This window comes from Pelodiscus sinensis, chromosome 3 (genome assembly GCF_052426305.1).
Source record: "Pelodiscus sinensis isolate ZL-2025 chromosome 3, ASM5242630v1, whole genome shotgun sequence".
NCBI classification, from domain to species: domain Eukaryota; kingdom Metazoa; phylum Chordata; order Testudines; family Trionychidae; genus Pelodiscus; species Pelodiscus sinensis.
In genome coordinates this window covers 60583184-60610833 of record NC_143054.1, presented here as the reverse complement: position 1 = coordinate 60610833, position 27650 = coordinate 60583184, and the positions used below count along the sequence as shown (strand labels likewise).

General features: G+C 44.2%; 1 long non-coding RNA gene across 1 annotated transcript; it reads right to left on the bottom strand.

The window, feature by feature from the left end:
- Window positions 1-1057: 1057 nt before the first annotated feature.
- On the bottom strand, window positions 1058-16498 carry LOC142827595 (uncharacterized). The gene is made up of 4 exons (XR_012902279.2): window positions 16151-16498; window positions 3681-3825; window positions 2222-2353; window positions 1058-1571 (listed from the first exon to the last, which is right to left on the bottom strand). It is a non-coding gene; the product is annotated as an uncharacterized LOC142827595 (long non-coding RNA).
- Between the last annotated feature and the right edge of the window lie 11152 nt (window positions 16499-27650).

Sequence of the window (27650 nt, the reverse complement as noted above, 5' to 3'; positions counted from 1 at the left end):
TTATATTGTCAGAAGGTTGGTGAAGTGCTAGAAAGGTATTCCCTGGGGGGGAGGGGTTGTTGCTGGTGGTGGAAGCCCCCTCCCCAAGAGATTTATCAGTCTCATATTCACAAATCCCTGCTGGGGAATGGGGTTCGTAGGGGTTTCCTCCTGGTGTGTGGGGTGGAGGGGTGGGGAGTGGAAGGTGGCTCGGGGACCTCCCAGGGGCTCTGGCAACCCTGTGATCTCTGTTTGTCTCCTTCTACAGGTGATGAAGGCCATCAACACCATCCGCCTGTACAGTGTCATCAGCTTAAGCAACACGGACCCTATCGTCGCTGGCTTGGCCGACACGGGCTTCCCCAACTGCAGGGGGCTATTGATGGCACCCACATCCCACCACCAGGCATCTGTCTAGATCAACTGGAAAGGGTACTTTTTTATGGTCCTGCAGGCTGTTGTGGACCACCATGGCCGGTTCATGGATATCTATGTTGGGTGGCCAGGGAAGGTGCATGATGTCCTCTTCTTCTGCAACCTCCAGCATCTTCCAGAAGATGTATGCTATCACTTTTCCCCCCAACAGCACTATCATACACGGGGATGTGGACATGCCAATGTGCATTGTAGGGGATGTGGCCTACTCTCTGTTGCTCTCACTAATGAAATCCTACACTGGATCACACCAAGGAACACTTCAAATGCCAGGCTCAGCAGGGCCTGCATTGTGGTGGAGGGTGCCTTTGGGCATCTGAAGGTGCGGTTCTGTTGCCTCCTCACCTGGCTGGACGTCACGGAGTGGAACATCCCTCGAGTGGTGTGCTGTGTCCTTCACTATTTTTGTCTAGGGTGGGTAGTGGGGTGGAAACTGACAGGATCAGCAGGGCCTTCAAACAGCCATGAATGGCTGCCATCTGGCAGGCCCATCATGGAGCTTTGTGTATCTGGGAGGCCCTCAGGGAGAGTTTCTGAAAAGGACCCCAGTGACACTCTCCCCCGGGCATCCCCACTAGGGGCCTGTGCATTGCCCCTCTTTGCCTTTGCTCTCACACTCCTCCCTTGTCCTCCTCCCTTCTCTCCTGCAGAGACAGTAAACCATACTTTTTGTTTTGGAAAAAATACATTTTTTTTATTTGGAGTAGAAGTAAGTGGGGAGGGACTGGGGAAATAACCTTGGAGATGGGAGGAGACGGCGGAAGGAGGAGAAGAGGCTCACAGGGCTGAGGGTGAGACTGGAGCCTGGCTATGGTAGTCGTACTGCCTCAGGTGCGAGGATCTTTGTAGCCATGGAAGGCAGGTAGAGGGAGAATCAGGAGGGGCAGGAGCACAGGCAGGTGTGGCAGCAGGAGCAGAAGCAGGCACCATGCTGGTGATGAGTGCTTGTACAGCAGTACAGATGGGGTAGCCCTGATCCAGCATCTTCCACCAGGTCTCTCACTGCAACTAGTTGTCCTCAGTCTCTGGTCCATGGTGTGCTGCAGAATTTACAGTGCAGAGATGTGCTCCCACTGGAATTCCTCCTGGGTTCTCTGGCACCAGAGGGTCACTCGGAGTTGGGAGGCTTCCACAGGTGGTGTCAACAGCTGGTCCAGCTGTGGAGAACAGAGAAGAGAGTCAATCATCCCTAGAGACACTGTGCCTGAAGCCTCACCCTCATCTGTGAGCCAAGACCAACAGTTCTTGGGTCAGACAAAGGTGACGTGCTTGGAGAAAGACCATCTGTGGCCTAGACAGTGGTCTTTTTCCTACAGGGACCCAGATGTGCAGAGGAGAGCTTCACTACCCCACATCCTGGGGAGAAGCAGGAATGGGAAGGTGCCAGCCAGACTGGGATCCTGCGGGCAGCAGGGAGGTAATGGGGAGGCTGGGCTTCTGGCAGTGGCAGCATCCCACAGAGAGAGGACTTGTATCTCTGCCTGTGGATGAGAGGGGGCAAGGTGTTGGTGTGGAGGTCTGAATGAGTGGCAGATGCTCCTGCACCTCGCTGCCCCATGCTGTGTGCAGCACGGCTGAGTGTGTGTGTGTGTCCATAACACCAGCCTCCTTCTAATGGTGGCTTGTGGTGGAAGCAATAGAACAAAGGTCCTCTTGTACAATGTCCTGGGGGGGGAGGGTGCCCCAGACTGGCATTCCACATGCACCCATGTGCACAGGCTGCTGGGTGATCCCCAGGAAGTGTGCTCCAGCCCCTCAATGCCCGCCACCTCCACCCTGTGTGCGTAGGGAAAGTAATGGCACTTACCTGATGTGCCTTCCCCAGCCTCGGACGATGCCTGGGAGACATCAAGGGCATGGGGTACCAGCTCCAGAGTGAGCATGGTGATGGCGCTGGTATCATCCACCTCTTCCTCTTCCTCCTCCACATCTCTGTCCCCTGGAAGGGCAACAACAGGTGTCTCCAGCCCTGAGCCCACTATAGCAAAGGGAGGGACTGACCCACCCCACAGGATGTAGTACAGGTCTGAATAGTAGAGGAAGATGTGGGATTCAGCCTTGGAGTAGGAGCTGGACTCCCTGGCCTTAGCATGGGCCTGGCAGAGCTCTTTAACCTTCATCTGCACTTGCTCCTGGGTGTGGACATGGTCCTTGGTGCCCAGGCTCTCAGCCATGTGGCCATAGACTTCAGTGTTCCTGCATCTGGTGTGGAGAGCTTGGAGGTTTGCCTCCTTGTCCCAGACCTCAATGAGGGCCATAATGTCTGCACCAGACACAGAAGGTGTGCATCTCTTCCGTGCTCTGGCAGGGTCCTCAGAGCCTGCTACCTGCTTTGCTAGAGCTGTGGAGGGCTTGGGTGGAGCACAGGAGTGGCCCATGGCAGCAGTGACAGCCAGGTAGGTTGCTTCAGTGTGGCAGAGGAAAAACAGGGCCTGCTGTCTGCCACAAGCCCTTTCCCCTGTGGCTGCAGATTTAAGAGCTGCAGGGGAAGGGGGACTACAATGTTTTGATGAGTGTGAATTAATGGGCTTCTGAGTAGATGCTCACAAAATTATTTTGGAATAATATCAGAGAGTTGAAAGAATGCAGAGGTTTTTCTGACAGTGGTAAACCTCTTTCTATGAGGAAGAAGCCTTTTTCCAAAAGAGATCTTTTGGAAAAAGGCATGTGTGGCTGGGGAAGAGGGTTTGTTTGGTTTTTTTTTTTTTGAAAGAAGAGATCCCCAGGAAAAACCACAAGTGTCCTAGTGGCCACTCCATCCATAATAATCACAACTTAAATGCGAGATAGCGTCAAATCAATGTGGACACTATCTTTCGAAAATGAAGATCGCTTTTTCGGTGTGCTTTTGCTGTATGGACGCTCTCTTTCAAAAGAATTTTTTCCTGAAGTTCTCTTCTGGAAAAGCATCTTCCAAAAGAAGCTTGCAATCTAGATGTAGCCCTAGATAATATCCACAGTGAATCTTGCTATTTGGTCAGCATTCTCATCTTTGCTAAAACTCTACCTGAGCATTATACTGCTCTGGTTAAGGTACTAACCCAGCTCCAACAAGCTGAAAAAATCTGAATGAAGCTAGAAAACGTTTTACAAAATATGCTGTAGAGTTTCAAGGGACTAATACTGTAGGTTACAGCTAGAACTGTGGCTTGGATGGAGAGGCAGATGGAAAGTTTTTGGAGAATGCCGAACAATGCTCTTAGCCACTATTCCTCCTGAAAACCAGTCTGCCACAATATTGAAAAAGCTGGAGTATTTGAACTGACCTTAACTGATAGTAATAGATAAGGAGATATACAGTAATCCATCCTTGAGGTGAATCATGGTTGCAATGTCCTTGTCCTTGGGTTTATGGATGCAGCTTCCTAGCAACATTAAGGTGGTAGAAGGCATTTCTTGCTACTCTGTTACCTGGTTGTCAAAGAGCAGAATTAAATCTATTTAATCTTAAGGTTCTAATTAAACTCTATTTTGACAGCGTGAAGGACTCAGTAATGGATAGTTCATCAAAGTTTTCCTTCTTATAATTAGTATCTATTTTAAAGTCTTTGTTATCTTCGGCTTTGACATTTCTTTCTTTCTGTGGCATGCTCTCTCTTACTACATTTCTCCATTTTCCAAAAAAGGACATCATATATTAAAAAAGGACCAATAGCTTACAGGTTGATGTAAGAGTTTAATGGACAATTTTCCAAAATTTCTTTGAAGATGAAGTATCACATAAATGCTACATATTACTATAATTTTTCAGTTGTGGGGGTAAAATATTCAAAAACACCTAAGGCACTAAACAATCTACATCCGATTTTCAAAATTGTGCCTGAGCTACCAAGAGATTTAGGCATCTTACTCCCACTGTTTTCAATGGAAGGAGCCACCTTATTACTCTTGGAGGATTTGAGCTGATGTAACCTTCAAAAATGGGATGTGGGCTCTTAAGTGAATTGAGCCTTTTAATGGACGATGTATTCCAATACCCTCCACAACTGTAGCATTGCTATCTTAAGTCTCAGGCCAAAAAATATTTTTATGAAAGAATGATTATGTAAATAAGCTTGTTTCACTTGTTTCCAGTGAAAGCTTTGTTATCTGGCACCTGAATATCTGAAAACTTGTTTAACCGGCATTGCTCCCAGCCACAACACCACTGCGTCTTCAGGTGTGCACCTGACTCCCACCATCCAGCCAGCACTGGGTGCGTCTAGACTGCCTCCTCGTTCTGTCGACAATAAATCGACAGAATGAGGCGGTTTTGTTGACAGCGGTAAACCTTGTTTTACGAGGAAGAATGCTTTTGTCAAAAGAGATCTGTCAAAAAAAAAGGTGTGTGTGGACGCAGGGAGCCAGTTTGTAAAAAAAAAAAAAAAAAAAAGGCCGCCAGGAAGAAGCCCTGGTAGACAGTCTAGCCTTTACATGTAGAGCACCTCTGTGGTTCCTGGCCACAGCCTCTTAAAGGCACAGGCACCCAGACAGGCCTTGCTGTCCGGCAGCTAGCCAGAGCACCCATGCCAGCTGTGCTAGCCATGTCCCAGCCTCAAGGTTCCCCTGGCCCTTCTCGGGACAGAGAGGAGGATCCACCCAGGGGCACAAAAAGACACCTGATCAGGGCCAGAAATAAAAAACTTTCTGGAGCTCTGGTCCCAGGAAGAAGCCCTGCAGACACGCCACATGAATGCGGACATCTATGAACACCTGGCCCAGGGACTGACCACCAAAGGGCATCACCCCTGCACCATGGCACAATTAAGGGCCAAGGTCAAAGAGCTGCGGCAGGGATATGCCAAGGCCCAGGACCAGAACTCCTGCTCCAGGGCAACCCCACAGAGCTGCCCTTACTACCAGGAGTTGGAGCAGATCCTGGGAGGTGGGGAAGCCCAGACTCCACTGCATGTGGTGGAGTCCGGGTTACCCCACCACATCGTGGACTGACCCCTGAGGGAGGAAGACGAGGCAGGAAAGATGGGAGAACTGCACCAGGAGGAGGAGGATAAGGAAGAGGAGGCAGCAGGGACCCTCTCCCAGAAGCCAGTCCTCCAGACCCCAGAGGCCTCCCAGGCATCAGTGGACACCGGGGAGGAATCATAAGGTGAGTGCTTTGAGGAGTCAGCACACATGGGCGGGTTGGCAGTGTGGGGGGCCAACTAGTCCCATTGACACTGTGGGGCCCCTGTGAGGCTTTCAGGCCACTGCCCAACTCACACACAGTGTCACATGTAACACCCTGAGTCTCCTGTCCAAAGGAGAGCCCCTGACAGCCACGGCATGCCCTCGGGGACAGCTGGGGTGCACACAGACATTGATTGTCTCCTCCTCTTTTCCTCCACAGCCGGACCCTCTACCCAACAGGGGAGCACCACACCTGCCCCACCACCATCCCAGACCCGTGACATCCGCAGGCACTGGCATGTCTATACGGACCTGCTGAGGGAGCACGTAGTGGCCCTGCAGGACCTCAATAGGACCCTCCAGCAGAGAACAGAGGCAGAGGCTAAGTGGCACACCAGGCTGCTGGATGAGCTGGTCCAGATTTACTTTGTTTAGAAACAGTTGAACAGTAAAAAGAGAACGTTTGTTTAACAGTTCACACATTTTCTTTACTGCTTGGCTGTGTCTACATTGGCATCCCTTTCCGGAAAAGGGATGCTAATGAGACACTTCGGAATTGCAAATCCGCAGGGGATTTAAATATCCCCCGCGGCATTTGCATTTACATGGCTGCCGCTTTTTTCCGGCTCGGGGTTTTGCCAGAGAAAAGCGCCAGTGTAGACGCGATTTTCCAGAAAATAAGCCCTTTTCCGGAAGATCCCTTATTCCTTCATTTGCATAAACGATGACATTTGCCAACTCCCTCAGTACCCTCAGATGCATTAAGTCCGGACCCATGGATTTGTGTACGTTTAGCTTTTCTAAATAGTTCCTAACCTGTTCTTTACCTGCCATGGGCTGTCCATCTTCATCCCATCTTGCGTCACTTAGCGCAGAAGTCCAGGAGCCGAGCTTGTCCATGAATACAGAGGCAAAGAAAGCATTGAGTACTTTAGCTTTCCCCACATCATCTGTCACTAGGTTACCTCCTTCGCCCACACCCTCTCTGATCACCTTCTTCTTGTTAACATGCCTGTAGAAACCTTTCACCTTCCTGATAACCCCCTGGCATTCTCGAGCTATACATTTAAACCCCTCCCTGGTCATTTGTCCAAGTTTCCACTTTTTGTAAGCTTCCTTTTTGTGCTTAAGTTCACCAAGGATTTCCCCTGTAAGTCAATCCGGTCTCCTACCATGTTTGCCTCTCTTGCTACGCGTTGAGATGGTTTCTTTCTGTGCCTTCAATAAGGCTTCTTTATAATACTGCCAGCTGTCCTGGACTCCTTTCCCCTTCATGTTAGCATCCCAGGGGATTCTGCCCATCAGATCTCTGAGGGAGTCAAAATCTGCTTTTTTGAAGTCCAAGGTGTATATTTTACTACTCTCTTTTCTTCCTTTGGTCAAGATCCTGAAATCTACCATCTCATGATCACTGCTTCCCAGGTTGTCACCCACCTCTGCTTCCCCTATTTTCTAACCTGTCTTTTTTAAACCTCTTAACAAACAGTGAGGGTAAATTAAATACTTACGAACTCAGCAACAACTACAGCACAAAGACATACAACGAATCGGAGCATGCTTGAGATTCGTACACCCCTTTTTAGATTCGGTGGGGGGGGGCGGCCTTTGGGTGATCAGTCCTAAGCCAGACTCAGATTCTGTCTTCCAATATTGCGGTGTGATGCCCATATATGGTGTTGAGTGCTGGACTCTGACAAGCTCCTTTTTATTGGTAGATAAGCCTTGTTGCTATCCATGTGATGTGGTGAGGTTTCTGATCTCGTGGTAGATCTCGGCTATGTGCACGAGGCCTGGCCAAGAGAACCCATACTTGACATCCACCAGGTTATGGAGGGCGCCACTTGTGGCCACCACCTCTGGGATGTTGCATTCGCCCATCTTCAGACGTGTGAGGAGGCAACGGAACCTCCCTTTCAGCCGGCTGAAGGTGCATTCCTCCTGGATGCGAGCCTGGCTAAGATGCGTGTTGAAAAGCCAGTCCCACCAGTCCGAACTTGTCTCGTGCCTCCAAATCTGCCTGTCCCCAAAAAAGTTTTGGGGCAAGGACAGAGCTCCTGCATCCTGGAGGAGGGTCTCTGGTGCAGTGTGGGTCCATATGGGGCAGGAGCTTTGACAGAGTCATGAAGATGCAGCAGAAGCTACATCATGGCAGGATGGGGCCATCCCCTGCCCAGGGGCAGCTCAGGCTCCATGGCCAAAAAGAGTGAAAAGCAGAAAAAAAACCCAGAAAATAAACTGCTCTGGTGTCCGAGAAAGCAAGGCAACCAGAGAAAGCACTCAGCAGCTTTGTTTTTCCTCTAGGAAGTAGGCAAGCCAGAAGCAGGAGCAGAGCAACAGCTGTCCACGGTGCCCCTTTAAGCACACGTCTCTGTAAAGGGCATTCAGCAGCACCTGGAAATAAAGGCTGCCCCCATACCCTGCCAGAAGCACTTCCGGGTGCCTTCTTTTTTCAAAAAGCGGATTGGTTTTTCAATTCACATAATGTAATCTAGACGATCTTTTCCTACACTGTCTTTTTCGAAAGATACTGCCGACAAAGCCACTGTCGAAAAAGGTGTGCAGTCTAGACATAGCATTGTGGGGCTTCTAACAGCCAGGACTACCAATTGCCATCATTCATCAGGCACCTCCTACCCCGTCTGCATGCCTCGAGCTGCCTAAACAACTGGCCTGCTTATCAACTTGCTCAGGATGGCTCTGTGGCTCGGGGGAAAGGGGAAGGGTCATGAGGAATTCCCAAGGTGATGGGGGTTGGTTGCTGCAGTTTCCTCCAAGTAGGGGACAATGACAGAGTAATAATCTAGAATATCCAGCACATTCAATTAACCGGCAACGCCCATTCCCCATGGGAGCCGGATAAGAAAGGTTTCACTGTATCAAGATACATATCAGTCTGGTGATTAGGGTTCTGTGTAACAATACATGGAGGCCAGGTTCAGTACTGATTTTGATCATGTAGTGTTTAACATCTGCTATTTCTTTATTTTTTTCCACAGCCTGAAGGAAGTATTCAGGTTCTCCCCATAACCCAGCACCAATGAAACTTCTATTTGTTCATAATATTTATGAATAGCGACTGAACTGTTTAATTTTTCTTTGAACACATTATTTGCCATCATTTTTCTTTTATTGTTGTATAAATATGCGTATGCTTTAGGATTTCTGCATCTTATGTACTTTGTCAACTCAATATGTTAGTAATTATATCATGAGGAGAGAAACTTCTGTGACCAAACAGCCAACATCCTGTTTGGAAAGTGAAATCTTACATAGGTATGACTTAACTAGGCAAATGAGGACATATTTTTATGTGTTTCTAAAAATGCACCCAAAATTTTTCCATATGCCCTAGTTTGTGCGCCAAAACCAAATCCAAAATCTCCTTTTCTGGATTATATATAGAATATATTTGCTTGTATCAATGGGAAGACCATGCACTATGGGATTTTTGCTGCATGCAAATACTATAAATGACACCAAAAATTTCCCAGGTATTGATTATAGTTTATTTGCTACAAAAGTCATACGTTACTATTGTCAGAGAGAGCCAAAAGGTCCTTTTGAGCAGTCACCAGACAGCTGGGAGGGAACTCAGCTGCTGATGCTGTACCTTGGGGTATGTCTACTCTACCCTCCTAATTCGAAATAGGAGGGTAATGTAGTCATACCGCAATTGCAAATGAAGCCCGGGATTTGAATTTCCCGGGCTTCATTTACATAAAGCCAGCCGGCGCCATTTGCATAAAGCCGGCCGGCGCCTCGTGGAATGAGGAGTACAGTTAGTTCGGATTAGGAAGCCTAATCCGAACTAGCTACTCCGTGCTGCGTGTAGGCACGCGGCACGGGGTTCGAACTGCCGGCATTTAAAAATGGCGCCGGCCGGCTTTATGCAAATGAAGCCCGGGAAATTCAAATCCCGGGCTTCATTTGCAATTGCGGTATGACTACATTACCCTCCTATTTCAAATTAGGAGGGTAGTGTAGACATACCCTTGGTGTTTATAGAATCATAGAATACTAGGACTGGAAGGCACCTCAAGAGGTCATAGAGTCCAGTCCCCTACCCCTATGGCAGGACCCAGTACTGTCTAGACCATCCTTGATAGACATTTCTAACCTGCTCTTAAATATCTCCATTGATGGAGATTCCACAACCTCCCTAGGCAATTTATTCCAGTGTTTAACCACCCTGACAGTTAGGAAGTTTTTCCTAATGTCCAACCTAAACCTCCCTTGCTGCAGTTTAAGCCAATTGCTTCTTGTTCTTTCCTCAGAGGCCAAGTTGAACAAGTTTTCTCCCACCTCCTTGTGACACCCTTTTACATACTAGAAAACTGCTATCATGTCTCCCCTCAATCTTCTCTTTTCCAAATTAAAAAAGCCCAGTTCTTTCAGTCTTCCTTCATAGGTCATGTTCTCAAGACCTTTAATCATTTTTGTTGTTCTTCTCTGGACCTTCTCCAATTTCTCCACATCTTTCTTGAAATGTGGTGCCCAGAACTGGACACAATACTCCAACTGAGGCCTAATAAGTGCAGAGTATTGAGGAAGAATAACTTCTCATGTTTTACTCACAACACACCTGTTAATGCATCCTAGAATCATGTTTGCTTTTTTTGCAAAAGTGTCACACTGTTAACTCATATTTAGCTTGTGGTCCACTATAACCCTTAAATCCCTTTCAGTCATACTCCTTCCTAGACAATCATTTCCCATTCTGTATGTGTGAAACTGATTGTTCCTTCCTAAGTGGAGCACTTTGCATTTGTCCTTATTAAACTTCATCCTGTTTACCTCAGACCATTTCTCCAATTTGTCCAGATTATTTTGAATGATGACCCTGTCCTCCAAAGCAGTTGCAACCCCTCTCAGCTTGATATCATCTGCAAACTTACTAAGCGTACTCTATGCCGATATTTAAATTGTTGATGAAGATATTGAACAGAACCGGTCCCAAAACAGACCCCTGCGGAACCACACTTGTTATACCTTTCCAGACGGATTGTGAACCATTGATAACTACTCTCTGAGAACAGTTATCCAGCCAGTTATGCACCCACCTTATAGTAGCCCCATCTAAGTTGTATTTCCCTAATTTATGATAAGAATATCATGCATGACCGTATCAAATGCCTCACTAAAGTCTAGGTATACTACGTCCACCGCTTCTCCCTTATCCAAGACTCATTATCCTTTCAAAGAAAGCTATCAGATTGGTTTGATATGATTTGTTCTTTACAGATCAATACTGGCTGTTACCTATCACCTTATTATCTTCCAAGTGTTTGCAGATTATTTCCTTAATTACTCCATTATCTTTCCTGGCACAGAAGTTAAACTGACTGGTCTCTAGTTTCCTGGGTTGTTCTTATTTCCCTTGTTATAGTCTTTTGGACTCTCTCCTGTCTTCCTTGATTTTTCAAAAGTGATAGCTAAAGTCTCAGGTACCTCTCTATCAGCTCCTTAAGTATTCTAGGATGCATTTCATCAGGCCCTGGTGACTTGCAGACATCTAACTTTTCTAAGTGATTTTTAACTTGTTCTTTTTTTATTTTATCTTCTAAACCTACCCCCTTTCTACTTGCATTCACTATGTTAGGCATTACTTCATCAGACTTCTCGGTGAAAACCGAAACAAAGAAGTCATTAAGCACCTCTGCCATTTCCAAGTTTCCTGTTACTGTTTCTCCCTCCTCACTGAGCAATGGGCCTATCCTGTCCATGGTCTTCCTCTTGCTTCTAATATATTTATAGAATATCTCCTTTTTGCCTTTATGCCTGGAGCTAGTTTGAGCTCATTTTGTGCCTTTGTCTTTCTAATATTCCTGTACTGTTTGCCTATATTCATCCATTGCAATTTGTCCTACTTTCCATTTTTTGTGTGACTTTTTTTATTTTGAGATCATGCAAGATCTCCTGGTTAAGCCAAGATGTTTTTTGCCATATTTTCTATCTTTCCTATGCAATGAAATAGCTTGTTTTTGAGCCCTTAATTATGTCCCTTTAAAAACTGCCAACTCTTTTCAGTTGTTTTACCCCTCAGTCTTGCCTTCCATGGGACCTTACCTACCAGCTCTCTGAGCTTACCAAAATCTGCCTTCCTGAAATCCATAGTCTCTAATTTGCTGTTCTCCCTTCTACCATGCCTTAGAATCATGAACTCCATGATTTCATGATCACTTTCACCCAAGCTACCTTCCACTTTCAAATTCTCAACCAGTTCCTCCCTATTTGTTAAAATCAAATCTAGAACAGCTTCTCCCCTCCCCCCCGTAGCTTTTTCAACCTTCTGAAATAAAAAGTTGTCTTCAATGAAGTCCAAGAACTTATTGGATAGTTTGTGCCCTGCTGTGTTAATTTCCCAACATATATCTGGATAGTTGGAGTCTCCCATCACCACCAAATCCTGTGCTTTGGATGATTTTGTTAGTTGTTTAAAAAAAGCCTCATCCACCTCTTCTGCCTGGGTAGGTGGCCTAGCATGACATCACCCTTGTTTTTTACCCCTTTTAACCTAACCCAGGGTATGTCTACACTACCCTCCTAGTTCGAACTAGGAGGGTAATGTAGGCATACCACACTTGCAAATGAAGCCCGGGATTTGAATTTCCCGGGCTTCATTTGCATAAGCGGGGAGCCGCCATTTTTAAAACCCCGCTGGTTCGAACCCCGTGCAGCGCGGCTACACGGGGCTCGAACTAGGTAGTTCGGACTAGGCTTCCTATTCCGAACTACCGGTACATCTCATGGAAGCCTAGTCTGAACTACCTAGTTCGAGCCCCGTCTAGCCGCGCTGCACGGGGTTCGAACCAGCGGGGTTTTAAAAATGGCGGCTCCCCACTTATGCAAATGAAGCCCGGGAAATTCAAATCCTGGGCTTCATTTGCAAGTGCGGTATGCCTACATTACCCCCCTAGTTCGAACTAGCGGGGTAGTGTAGACATACCCCCAGAGACTCTCAACATGTCTGTCTCCACCTCAGCCAAAGTGTGTACATTTTTAATATATAAGGCAACACCTCCTCCCTTTTTTCCCACCTGTCCTTTGAGTAAACTGTACCCTTCTATACCAATATTCCAATCATGTGTATTATCCCACCAAGTCTTGGTGATGCCAGCGATGTCATAGTTCTATTTATTTATTAGCACTTCCAGTTCTTCCTGCTTATTACCCATACTTCTTGCATTTGTATATAAGCATCTACGATACTGATTTGATCTTGCCTCCCATCCCTCCTTTCTCTTTGCTATTATAGCCCACACTCCCTCCCATTTCCGACCCATCTCCCAAGACTCCATGTTCTTCACTTATCCGTGGGCTTTGGTTACCTGTCCCCGTCAAACCTAGTTTAAAACCCTCCTCATTAGGTTAGCCAGTCTGTATCCAAATATGGTCTTTCCCTTCCTTGAAAGGTGAAGGTCATCCCTGCTTAGCAGTCCTTCCAGGAATAGCATCCCGTGGTCGAGGAAGCCAAAGCCCTCCTGGAGACACCATCATCACAGCCAGGCATTCACCTGCAGGATGCGCCTGTCTCTGCCTGTGCCCCTATCTTTGCTATGTCTCTGGGCAGCTATTATCTGGCTGCTTCCCCAACCCATGGTATATTTTAGTGAAGAAACACACAACACATTTCCTGTAATTACATATGCACTGATGATATACATATACAAATAGAGAAATAACTTTTGGCAGATTGTAACCTTTCCCCTGATACCTCACGTGACATTGCTTCATAAGAAATATCACAATATATGCAGATGAATAATATGGGAATTGCTGGGTGTTCTCCCAAAGAATAGAATGTTACACATACTGCAGAATGATAAAAAAACACTATAATAAACAGTTAATAATAATAAACGGCAATTACTTTTTTAAAATCTAGACTGAATTTCTGACATTATCATAGAATCATAGGACTGGAAGGGACCTCGAGAGGTCATCGAGTCCAGCCCCCCGCCTTCAAGGCAGGACCAAGCTCCGTCTACACCATCCCTGACAGATGTCTATCTAACCTGTTCTTAAATATCTCCAGAGAGGGAACAAAATACAGGACTATGTAGCACTTTAAAGACTAACAAGATGGTTTATTAGATGATGAACTTTCGTGGGCCAGACCCACTTCCTCAGATCAAATAATGGAAGAAAATAGTCACAACCATATATACCAAAGGATACAATTTTAAAAAATGAACACACATGAGAAGGACAAATCACATTTCAGAACAGAAGGGGGATGTGGGGGGGGAAGGAAGGTGAATGCCAGTGAGTTAATGATATTAGAGGTGGGGAAGGGGAAATGTCTGTGAGTTAATAGTATTAGAGGTGATAATTGGGGAAGCTATCTTTGTAATGTGTAAGACAGCCGGGGTCTTTGTTAAGTCCGGTGCGGAGAGTGTCGAATTTTAGCATGAATGCCAGTTCAGAGGATTCCCTTTCAAGTGCAGATTTGAATGTCTTCTGAAGTAGGATGCAGGTTAGCAGGTCATTAAGACTGTGTCCTTTCTGGTTGAAATGACAAGCAACTGTTTTTTCTTTGTGATCCTCCCTCTCCAGAGAGGGAGATTCCACCACCTCCCTTGGCAATTTATTCCAATATTTGACCACCCTGACAGTTAGGAATTTTTTCCTAATGTCCAATCTAAACCTCCCCTGCTGCACTTTAAGCCCATTACTCCTTGTCCTGTCCTCAGTAACCAAGAGGAACAAATTTTCTCCTTCCTCCTTGTGACACCCTTTTAGATATTTGAAAACCGCTATCATGTCCCCCCTTAATCTTCTTTTTTCCAAACTAAAGTCAAGAGCAAAACTCTCAGGCCTGGTTTATGCTAAAAGGAAATGTCAAATCAGGATAAGTATCTGGAGTCATTGTATCTTGTTTTGAGTTTCCCTGTGGTACCCACAGCAGGAGGCCATAGGAGCAAATGCTCCCATCAGCTTTCCTTACCCCTCACAGAAGCAAGAGTAACAGATGCTAATGGGGATGCCATCTGAGTTCAATTTAACAAATCTTACCTAACAAATATTTCTCCAACAGGTTCTTTAAAACCTCCAATGATGGGGATTCCATAACCTCCATGGGAAGTCTATTCAGGAGCTTAACTACCCATATAGTTAGAAAGTTATTCCTAACTGTCAATCCCTTGCTGTCAATCCCTTGCTGTCAACTAAACTGATTACATCTAGTCATGCCTTCAGTGAACATTGGGAACAATCCTCTTTAAAATGGACCCTAAATTCATTTGACGATTGTTAATTGTGTTAGAGTAGCATTTCAATGCATTTTCTCCCCATATCCATTATAACTCATATTTTTAGAAGGGAAGGGATGAGGAATTTATTAGTCATGATATTTCATTTGGACTTAATTTTAACAGACAGGAGCTGATACTCCACATTGTTCTTTTGGTTTTATGTTGCTTTAATGCCTCCAAAAGGAAACCCACATCTTAAAAAATATTTGTATGTAATCCTTCCAAAAACTAATGTGTTTGAGCATTAATAATAGGTTAAATATTAGACTGATTAATTTTGCTACACAACTTTGATCCTCTGAAAACACCATCTAATCTCAAGACACCTGATTTTTCTTAATTCATTCTTTAGATACAAATTTTGAAAATAGAGCCTCATCAGGATCATCGATGGTATGTTTACACAGCAGCATTATTTCCAAGTAATTCACGTTCTTTTGAAATAATGGGCATCTACACAGCAAGCCTGATATTTTGAAATAATGGGTTTCTTACTCCAATTTCTGTAACCCTCATTTCACGAGGAGTAAGGGATGTCAAAGGATGAGTTTTCTTCCTTCAACTTCCTGCAGTGAAGACAGCGCCAAATGATGAGTTAAGGTACTTCGACTTCAGCTACGCAATTAACATAGCTGAAGTTGCATATCTTAATTTGACTTTAGCCCACAGTATAGACATACTGTGACAGTTTATCACTGATTTTTCCTAGGTTTTTTTTTGTTTTACTTTATTGGCAATACTCCCTTTCTCCCTGTACTCAGCAACAGCATACAGATATCAAAACTCCTGTTTCTTAGCTACTGATATCTTCGTACACATTCCCCCACATGCATATCTCTCCATCAAGGACTCACAAGTTGTGGTGGAGTATTCATTGCTCATGGGCTCTCCCCTAAGTTATCTTTTCTTCAATTCAATGCCCACCTAGGAGAGATTAAAATGTTACTCAGCTGATTAGGAGCGTGCTCACAAATGCTCACAGTCAGCAGCATGTGTTTCTACTGGTGGTCCACATCTGGACATGCCCCTTGTCAGGGGGTTCACACCCCAGTGTGCCTCAGTGCCCCCTGACTGTCCTCATATAGCCCCTCTCAGGGAAAGTTACAGTCTGTACGGGTTACTCATCATCGGCAACAATGTTGTATATAGCTGGCCCTTTAAGCAAGACCAAGTCCACAAAGCAGTTTATAACTGCTGTAGCGGGGCGCACCCCAGGTAGGGAGACCCGGGCCCACCCTACTCCACCGGGTCCCAGCCCAGGGCCCTGTGAGTGACTTGGTACCGGGTCACTCCCTCGGCGGCCGTCCAGCCGAAACGCACTGAGGTTCTCGGGCCGGGAGGGGCGACTCCCGCTCCTGCCCTGGGCAACTTCCTACCTGGATCCCCGGGGTTTCCTTCCCTGGACTTGCCCGGCTGGCTGCGATCTCCAGGCCAGCGTCCCCTCAACAGGCAGTCTCCAGTTGCCACCAACTTGCTTCCGCCTTCCTCCGGCCTCTCCTGGGGTCCCTGGCAACCGCTGAGGGAGAGCTCCCAGCTCCCGTCCCTCTCCTTCGGCTGTCTCCCTCCAAGGAGCTCCTGCTTCCCCTGCCGTCAGCCCTCCACTGGCCTTCCTAAGCAACCTGTGCTTCTCTATTTATACAGGCCAACTGGGCTCTCACTCCCCTAATGGGTTCAGCTGGTTTCCACAAGCCAACTGGGCTGCCCTAGATAGTTGCCAGCTGGGCTCTCACTGGCCCTAAACCACTCCAGCTGGCCTCTTTCTGTCTAGCCCAGGCTCCGGGCCTGAGTCCTGGTCTTAAAGGGCCAGTGCAGGGCAGGCGCCCTGTCACACCCCTGTACATATAGCAAAATGTATTCCATACACAGAGGCTACGTCTAGACTGGCATGATTTTCCGGAAATGCTTTTAATGGAAAAGTTTTCCATTAAAAGCATTTTCAGAAAAGAGCTTCTAGATTGACACAGACACTTTTCCGCAAAAGCACTTTTTGCAGAAAAGCGTCTGTGGCCAATCTACACATGCTTTGTGCAAAAAAGCCCCAATCGCCATTTTCGCGATCGGGGCTTTTTTGCACAAAACAAATCTCAGCTGTCTACACTGGCCCTTTTGCACAAAAGTTTTGCGCAAAAGGGACTTTTGCCTGAATGGGAGCAGCATAGATTTTCCGCAAAAAGCACTGATTTCTTACAGTAGGAAGTCAGGGAATGTCTACACTACAAAGTTAATTCGAACTAACATCTAACATCTGTTAGTTCGAATTAACTTTGATAGGCGCTACACATACAAACCGCTAGTTCGAACTTAATTCGAACTAAGGGAGCGCTTAGTTCGAACTAGGTAATCCTCATTCCATGAGGATTAAGCATAGTTCAAATTTACTAGTTCGAATTAAGGGCTGTGTAGACCCTTAATTTGAACTAGTGGGAGGCTAGCCCTCCCCAGGTTTCCCTGGTGGCCACTCTGGCCAACACCAGGGACACTCTACTGCCCCCCTCCCAGCCCCGGAGCCCTGAAAGGGGCACGGGCTGGCTACGGTGCCCGTTCCAGGTGCAAGCCTGCCAGCACCCAGCCAGCACACCCTGCACCTGGCACGGCTTAAGCCAGCCACCCGCTGCCACCCAGCCCTCCCCCTCTTCCTGGGACCAAACTGGCACCTCCCGGGAGCCTGCCCAGGTCCGCAAGAGGCGGGCGCCCACCTGGTCTAGTGCAGACATCGTGGACCTCATCCATGACCTCTGCACTAGGCACAGGAAAGTGGCCGTCTAGGGCAGGAGAGCTGCCAGCCTGGCCATCCAGGAGCAGGTGTGCATGAAAATCAAGGTGGTCCACTGAGACCCCCGACCCTGAGCCCTGAGCTTAGAATGGCCATACTGGGTCAGACCAAAGGTCCATCTAGCCCAGTAGCCTGTCTGCCGACAGTGGCCAATACTAGAGACCCTGGAGGGGATGGACCGAAGACAATGACCAAGCCATTTGTCTCGTGCCATCCATCTCCAGCCTTCCACAAACAGAGGCCAGGGACACCATTTCTACCCCCTGGCTAATACCACTCCATGGACCCAACCTCCATGACTTTATCTCACTTCTCTTTAAACTCTGTTATAGTTCTAGCCTTCACAGCCTCCTGCAGCAAGGAGATCCACAGGTTGACTATTTGCTTTATGAAGAAGAACTTTCTGTTTTTAGTTTGAAGCCTGCTACCCATTCATTTCATTTGGTGTCCTTTAGTCCTTCTATTATGGGAACTAATGAAGAACTTTTCTTTATGCACCCTCTCTACACCACTCATGCTTTTATAGACCTCTATCATATCTACCCTTGGTCTCCTCTTTTCTAAGCTGAGAAGTCCCAGTCTCTTTAGACTCTCTTCATATGGGACCTGTTCCAAACTCCTGACCATTTTAGTTTCCCTCCCCTCTCCCACCCTCTCTCTTCCCCTCTCCCACCTCCTTTTCCCAGTCTCCCCAAGTTTTGTTCAATAAAGAGACTTTCTATATTTGAACACGTGTCCTTTATTTTGTACATCAGGAAGGGGGGCTAGGAAGGGATAAGTGGAAGGAGGTGAGAGATGAATGGTGTACGAGCCCCAGATGGGGAGGACTGGGCTGGCTCTGTGGGCTCCTCAGGGTGGAAACTGTCCTGAAGCCCCTTGATTGACACCCCCCTGCTCCGGTTGGCAGCCTGCGGCAAGTGCAGCCGGTCTGATGGCCGAGTGCTGTGATGTGCCGAGTATGGGCACTCAGGGCACTCCAAGCCAGGACTGCTTTGCTATCCCTCATCGAGTTAGACAAGCGAGCATGGAACCCCTGATAACTGTCTGTCCGGGGTGGGGGTCGGGTCCCTTTAAGCACAGCCCTCGGCTAGCCTGAGAGAGCAGCTCCACGCTCTATGTCCTAATCTGATGCCCTGCCGGCATTGCTTCCGGCCATCCTTAACCTCGGTTCAGGGTCCACTCAGTGTGGACATGCTAGTTCGAATTAGGAAAATGCTAATTCGAACTAGTTTTTAAGTCTAGATGCGCTAATTCAAATTAGCTTAGTTCGAATTAACTAATTCGAACTAATTTGTTGAAATTAGTGCTGTAGTGTAGACATATCCTCAGTGATTTTGAGGAAATTCAAGTGGCCAGTGTAGACAGCTGGCAAGTTTTTCCGGAAAAGCGGCTGATTTTCCAGAAACACTGGCCAGTCTAGACTCAGCCAGATGGAAAAAATTAGAGGCAACATTTCACAATAGTATATGCAGGCCTCCGAGTTTCTCAGTGTCCAGAAAAACCTGAATCTTTCCAAACTTATTTAGCACAGGTCAATTTCTACTGTGTTAAAAATTTGCCAAAGAAAGGTCAGAAATCGGGCAGGACATTTCAGGGTCCTCATTCACCTGCGATTTACCTCTAATGACATAGACGTATGGGGACCTGTATTGTATAAACTGACAGAGAAGAGGAAAACCACATTTTACCTTGTACTTTCCAAAGGGCTATTGTTAAAATGGAGATCTTCCAATGGCTTTATCATCATTTATTTCTTCCTTCCCTATCTTGCCAAAGTTCAGTGCTTTTTCTTGTAAAATAAGAAGTAGGCCTAATCATGCTTGAAATCTTTGAAAGCTTTGGATTGGAAATGTAGAAACAGTATTTTTGAGCACATGGGGTTTTTCTCGTCTCAAATTGGGGTTGTTGATTGCTCAGAACTATACTGTTGCACATTGACTTGTTATCAGGAGCAGCTTGACATTATTCCTAAAGCACAGAACTCTTTCTAGTTTAATTCACTGAGGCATGTTCTACTCATGGCAGATGGTGATTTTTTTTTTGTCAGACACATTTATGATTTCATTTTTTAGCCGTATATCAAACATTGCATCAACTTCACGCACAGAAACATGAAAATTGGAAGTATAAGCCTAGAAGAAAAGTAAGAGAGTGACTTATACATATATTATCCTAGAGTGGACTGTGACAGCATAGATAAGGTTATGTGTCAGATTTTCATTTAACAGGAATGTATATTTACAAAATAAAGATTTATCTTAAAACAACTTGCAAAAATTCAAAAATATGCCTTCTCCTTATTGTTAGTCTCAAAGTAAAAAATCAGGAACAGAGCTGGAGAGAGTTCTTGTCTGGAAATTCAGTTACTGGAAAAATAAGCTCACAAGCTCCAGCTCAAAAGCTGTCAGTCAGGGCAACATTCAGCTCACATCCAACAAAGGCAAATACACTGGACATTATTAGTAAGTGGTCTGATCTGGTCCACTGCTAAAGCACTCTGTCAAACTCTGAGTGAAGGAGTAGCTTTAAGCTTGCAAGCAGCAGTGGCAGAAGGGTGCCTCTTGGTTCATTTTTCAAGTTTTCTGTAACATTTTCAGGAAACAGAAAAAAACAAACAAACAAAAAACACACCAGGATCTAGAGACTGAAAACTGCAAAGAGATCATTTTTAGGTAATACATTAATTAGACTAGTAATCAAGGACGGATAGTTCCTGTACTTAAAAGAGACCATGCAAAGTATACATTACTTGATCCATTTTGGCAGTGTGGTGCTGCTGGAAAAACGACAGCATAAAAATGGATTGATTTAGTCCTGTCATTTGAATATACCCACTGCAACTCATTAGGATGCTATGCCATTTATAATCGGTTTCCATTTGCTGAATACAAACACTGAAAATCTGCCATGAAAATTTCCCAGAATATCTGTTTCTTATTTAAAGAAACAGATAGTCTGTTCTCTTTCAAATGGGATGTGTTCTGTTTTAGCAGATCTGACAGCAAAGAAAAACAGCTTTATTCCCTAACATGTGGTAGATACCTTGCTCAGTATATGAACACCAATCCCAGGGCAGAAAGGGAAAACACAATGTAGACATGCAGTGTCTTACAGGTACATAACTATACTCTTCTTTATATAGCATTTACAATTCCAAGGAGACTGCAGAGGGAATTAATTAAAAACTGCCAATGTGCTAAGGAGATTTAATAAAAAGAAAATGTTCCATTTTAATATTGTTCCAGCTTACTGGAATAAATAGCACTGGAACCTGGAAAAAGTCTTAACATTGCCCAAGTAATTAAAATACCACAATGAAAATATAACCACTGCACTTTCAATGAGAAAAAATATTTTTAAAAATGATTTACTGATCTTTTGTTTGGCTATAATGTGAACTTCAAATTGTCATAAAAATCAAGTCTGACCAAACATTTTCCCTTGATTTCCATGTGCAGGATACTGAAAGCAACTTTAAAAACAATAACTACTTCTATAGCACCATAGAGACTAACAAAAAACATAGATGGTATTATGATCTTTCGTGGGCACAAGCCACTTCTTCAGATGAATGGAGTTAAGGGGTCCAGGGTACAAATAAATAGCAGAGAAAGAGAGGGCACGGGGAGGGAAAGAGAAGGAAAAAATTGGGGGAAAATATTGTCAATTAGAGTGTCCATGATAAATTAGACTAATAGAGTGGGCCCTAAATACTCGATGTTTAACTTTTCATGTCACTAGGTTGTGAAATGTAGCAGCCCATCCAGTTCAGGTCTTTGTTCAGACCTTGATTCCAGGTTTCAAACTTGTAAATGAAACCAAGTTCTGGAGTTTCTCTCTCAAGTTGGCTTTTTAAATTGCTTTGTAATAAAAAAGTCACTTTTAGATCCATCAGAGTACCCTGGCATATGAAATGTTCCCCAACAGGTTTATGAGTGTTACCATTTTGAAAATCTGATTTGTGTCATAGAGGCTGTCCAGTTTGACCAGTATACATGGCAGAGGGGCATTGCTGGCACTTGATGGAGAAGATCACTTTGGTAGATATGCAGTTATAAGAGCCTCTGATGTGGTGGCTAACATGGTTAAGTCCTGGGATGATGTTGCGCACAGATGTGTGGACAGAGTTGGCACCAAAGTTGATTGCAGGGATGGGTTCCTGGGTGAGTATGATGGAGGTGTGCTGCCTGGCTGCTAGAAATAATTTGTTTCAGGTTAGGGGGGTGTCTGTAGGCAAGGATTGGCCTATACCCCCAAGGCCTGTGAGAGTGAGGGGTCATTTTCCAGGACAGGTTGTAGATTGTTAATAATGAGCTGGAGGGGTTTAAGTTTATTAGTTTGTCTCTCTTGATAAGACATTGGTCCCGTAAAATATCACCATCCACATCTTGTCTTCCTAGTATAATTCCTGAGGCAGATTATTCCCTCCCTCCCCACTGGGTGGAAGGAGATTGACAAGATCTTACCCATAATTCTTCCTCGCCCCTTTGCACTGGCTTTCTTCTGGAGACAGCAAACAAGAGAACTCCCTGTGCTCTCTCTCTATATATGCCTATGGCATTACTTTGTAATGGATAAGTGATGTTCCCGCCATCCCCATCAGGGGTGCTGGAACAATTATTATAGTGGGTGGGGTGCTCTTGAACTAAATTGGAAATCCTGTATATAGTGGAAACCACTTAATGGCAGGGATTGTTGCAGCACCCCCACCATCCCAACACTTCTAGATCCAGCACCTGTGATCTCCATGTTATAACAGTAGACTCCAGAAATAGTCTTGTAGGTCTGTCTGCAGTACATGCTTCCCAAGTTCCTTTAAAACAGTGGTGACCAGCCCACCATAGCATTTCATAAGATTTGAAGCCTGCTTCAATACCATATACCAACCTATAATTCATTAGCATTTTGACAAAATGAATCTTACATATTTTAATAAGATTCAAAGTCACCTGCATTCATTTATGAGTGTGTAAATAGACAATACTGTACATCGGTTGTGTGGAAGAAAACATCCTTGCTTCCACAGTTGTTTCTATCTTCTGCCTTGCTCTGGAAATGTCAACTGAGTATTTCTGAATCTCAAAAAAGCTTCAGTTCTTCAGAGTTTTACAAATTAAATATAAAGTCAAGATTATCGCAAAATGAAAATAAGTGACCACTGGCAATCATTCTAGCAGCATGAACTTAGTCAGGTGATAAAAAAATGACTATCAATTGATCCTTAGGACTGACTAATGGTCATATCACCTCTTGATTTATGGTTGTATTCCTCAGTGACAGATAATAGGCACACATGTTCCACTGACCATCAGCTTTCCTCATATTTGGAAAGCTGATGGTCAGATACAACGTTCTGCAAAATTTCAGGTACCGTGGTAAAAGTGGTGATACTTTGGCATCAGTATATGCCTTGTTACTCAGCAAACAGCTAAAACTCTCTGCCTCAAATGTTGATCCTACAGCCTAAAAACATAGTATAACAAGGGGCATCATTACACAGTGCAGTATGTCAAAAACCCAACATGGACTCTTGTTAAAAGCCCTTGGTCATGGAAATCCCTTGGGAGAGAGGCTGAGGTGAAAGGCAGTTATCATTTTTATTTGGATCAGGAGTGAATACAAACAGCTAGCACGGGCTAGTATGGCCAGAAATACAGCCCACTTTTTCTGTCAGTAAGATTTAAAAGGGCCTTTCTTGCCCTCATGGAAATCTCAACATTCCTCCCACATTTTAAAATTGCTTGGGGCTCTGGGGAATTAACTATAGCAAAGAAGTACAAAGTACCTATCTCTAATCTAACTTAGGTGAAAAAAATCTGCAGCCAAATCCCTCAAAAGAATAACACTAAGAAAAGTAAATGCCGCTTGTAGTCTGTCACAAAGGTGAATAGACTCAGTTGCCAAGAGGAGTCAATTCCAAAGGTGAGTGTGATGCTTCCTGGAGGTACTCAAGGGTTAAAAGACAGCTCATTTACGTCTGTTCTTTGCATCAGCAAGCCTTGTCTTTGTCTCCTGGAGGTTAGCTCCCTGATGCCACTGACAACACAAGCATTCCACTCTAGACCTTGCAGGCCCTATGGTCATGCTACAGATTGCCTTTACTCATAAACTGGATCCCCTTGCTAGTTTTTCTCCACGTGTTCTCCTTTTTGGCCAACTTTAGCCCCTAGCACTCAGCTCACTCAGGCCACCATTGTGAAGTGGACAAAGCCAGATATGGGTCTCTCTCCTCCTACCTGACGGGACCATGTTTATTATCTTTGGTGACCTGTCTTGTCTTAACTTTACATCCGTAAAGACATAATTTTCAAGACAGAGGTATAACTTCTCAAATATCCAAACCTACATTTCACAATAATTAGGATGACCTGAAAAATTCTGACTCTTGGTAGAGATCTTTGGTGAACTACCACGTAAATACCTGGCCATGGTAATCAGCATCAACAAATCAGCAAATTTCTATGTATCTCTTATACCCTCTGCTATTTGGCATCCAAGGGTCCCCAGATCACATTGAGAGTCTAGGAAGCATATTTAGTATCTCTTCTGTAAGACACTGCAGAAACAAGATGCAATCTTTTCTCAAGGAGCTGATTTACAATCTATTTATGATGGAGATAAAACAGGTCAGAGGTAGGGTAGCATGCTGTCATTCAAGAAGCAGATTTTAAAATATGTAAGAGGAGTGTACAAGAAGAGGAGACACTCTTTCAAATGACTGGAACATGTGAAAACACTGTAAGGAGAGGTAACAGGAGACACATTTGGGCTCAATAAAAGAACCAGAAGTGAGTATAGGAGGGAAGAAACGTAGATACTTTCCAGGAGCTGAGTTTTGCTTTGAAGGTAAAGAATAAGATTGGCAGAAGACGAAAGAAAGCCGGTGAAGGGTTTGAAAAAGAGCCGTTGTGCAGCCTCAGTAATTGAAGAGAAAAATTATTTCATCTGCAGAATTTTGGATGATTTGGAAAAGAATGAAATGAGAGGCATAAAAGCCAAAGAGGAAGAGCTTATAATAATTGATGATTACAGTAACTGACAACAAAGCCATGGGAGGGTTTGTAGTCAAAACAACATTCAATCTTCACTAACCTACTTATTCACATCACAGTTAAAAATGAAATACTGTCCTTTTTCTGAAATGATTTAAACCAATGTCCTTTTCAGACATACATGATGTTTATAAAACTTTCCTAAAATGCTAAATTCACAAATTACTGATCTGGAATCAACATTTGTCAGAGAAATGCAACCTCTTCACTAGAACTAAATGAATATGGTAACAAATTTTTGGAGTCAGATTTTTAAAGAAATTGAGCTGTAATTGTATCTGTTCCCTTTTTAAATGCATACTCTGTGAATCCTGTAACAATTTTACTGGCAGAAAACAGCACAATTTAAGCAGGTAGTGGAGATTAGTTGCTGAAAGGAATTTTAAATTAGTAATTGTGAGTATTTACACCTGGAACCAGATTCCTAGGATTGTACTCATTTAGTCAAGGGACAGAAGCATACTACAACTAGAACCCTGCAAATCTACCAATATTTACTTTATATTTGTGGTTTATGTAATATGGTTGTATTGTTACCATCTTTTCAGATCATGGATCGAATACACATCCACATTTTTGTGTCTGAACAGAGCTCTAACTAAACCCTCCCGTAATCCCTCTTCCCCAAACAACACTATGTAGCCAGTTAAAACTTCTTGAATTGTGAAATGTAAGCAATTCTTACAAAGTATGTGTTTTCAGTCTTTGTGGTGAAATACATTCCCACAAAATAGATGATTAATTTCAGTAACATTTAAAGAAATCATTGTTTCTTCAAGAACAATTTACAACCAGAAAAAGTGTTAATTACAACAAATATTTTCCCTTGTAGAAAGTTTACCCATCTCTAGTAACTAAAGAGAATATGCTGAATGAGCTAAACAGTCTCCTCTCATTTAAAAAGCATACACTCAACCTTAAAGTGTAGGATTACAGCACTCAGCCTTAAAAATCTGCCAGTTTTAATTTAGATAAATAGAAGAGGTTGTCTCCATACCCCTTTGAGTATTATATATTCAGTATAACTTGCATACCACAAACATTGAGTTACTGAGCCAGATTCCCATTGATGCAAATAGCCACAGATTCATTAACATTAATAGAACTACATCAGTTGTCACAATATGAGAATCTGACCTGGAGTATTTTATTACGTAAGCCATTATCTAAGGCAACTGATACATTTTTTTAAAATGTTGGCCCCCTTTTCAAGCACATCCCATTTCTGCTTCTTTAATTCAGCTTTTCAAATTCAGCAGAATCAATTGCTGTTCCATTAACACTCACTTCTAAAATGGTCTAGAGATGAGAGCTGAACTAAAAAAGTTGAACTAGAACTGTCTGACCACTTTTTCACCTAATTAGTATGAGCTTCTTTCAATAAACAAAAAATAGCCTACCGATAACCATCTGTCTCCTTTAATTGACTCCTTTTCCTTTCTGAGTCCCTTTAACTGTAGTCCATTCAGTAATTAGCATTCTGTGGCAGCGACAATATAGTCAAGTCACAGAGTGACAATGACAATTATTCAGTGACTTACAGTACACAGTATTGAAAGTGCTTTAAAAAACAGAAAAGGCCACTGAAATAACAGGACACATCTCATTACCACAGAGTGCCAGGCACCAACAACAAAACAATAAATTATCCAGCACTATCGATAACCAATGCTATAATATTGCAGAGGGAATCTGTATACGACATAGATCTATTTTCCGTAAACTTGCTTCCAACTAGCCCTTGCTCCATGTACAAGGGATAATTATATGAAACTAGAAGAAGGATGTTTGAGAACAAAGAATATGGCTTATCCCACTGGCCAGGTAATGAAAAACTGTATTTGATTAAGGAAAGAAGTGCTCCTGTTTTGTTGACTAAAAATAACCACCCAATAAGATAGTAACCTGTTAGAATAACTTTGTTGAAACTATGAAGTGGGTGGAAGGTTAGAATTTATTTGGAAGATCATGAACATATAGTTTAAGGCCTGAAAACTCACGGGTTTTTGTTTTCAGTTTAGTCTGAAAACCCACACCGCCTTAGAGAAATTATTATTTGTTTCTGCTACATTATTCATGTGTTCCTACTTCTCCATCCTTTTCAGTATTGTCTACCATTGAAGACAGTGCACTATTCTTTTCTAACACATCTATGCTCCTTGGGCAATAACTTCTTACTCCTATTTATCAACTGTATCAAGTAACTCACTTCAGTGTATGTGTTTGAAGTGATCCAAGAGGTATCTCTTAAAAATTACCACAGTGATTGAAAACAGATTGCTTTTCTGATGCGCTTTTGTGTTTGGATGCTCTCTTTCGGAAGAATTTTTTTTGGAAGATCTCTTCTGAAAAATGTTCTTCCAAAAGAAGCCTGCAGTCTAGACATAGCCTAAGCTTCCCCTGGTGCAGATGCCACCAACTTTGCCATTGGATGTCTGGGCTGTTCACCTCTTCCCCGCCCTGCTGGGAGTGGTGTTCCACAGAAAGTTTTCACTTCTTTATGATGCAGCATGCTGGCTCCCAGGCAACTGAGAAGGTGGTATCTGCTACTCAGCTTCCCAGGTCCCTTAGACTCCCCTGGGAGATTACTAAAGAATCCAGGAAGTGAAGTAGTAGATGCCGCTTCCTCTACTACCATGGTTCATATACAAGCTCAGTCTCCCTCTCCCTCCTTCCCCCATTCATTATCTGTTTGAAGCTAATTGGCTGCTTTCCTTTATGGGCAAGTGGTCTGGCAGGAAATGCCCGAATTCCTCTCTGAGAATGGAACCTCAAGAATAGAAACTCAAGGGGAGGGAGAAGAGTCTGTAATCAGAAGGTGAGAGAACTAGACTGTAAAACTCCAAGGTGCATATGGACCATAAGAATCTGCTGTAAAGATTGTGTTCCAAGACATTTCCAGTTTGTTGGATTTTGATTTCAAACTCATTCTTCCCAATAGAGAAGAAGATCAGAATTTGCTGCAGGCAGTAGAATTTGCAGACTGTCCTTACAGAGACTCAAGGGGTGTGTCTACACAGCAAAGTTATTTTGGACAACAGCAGTTATTCC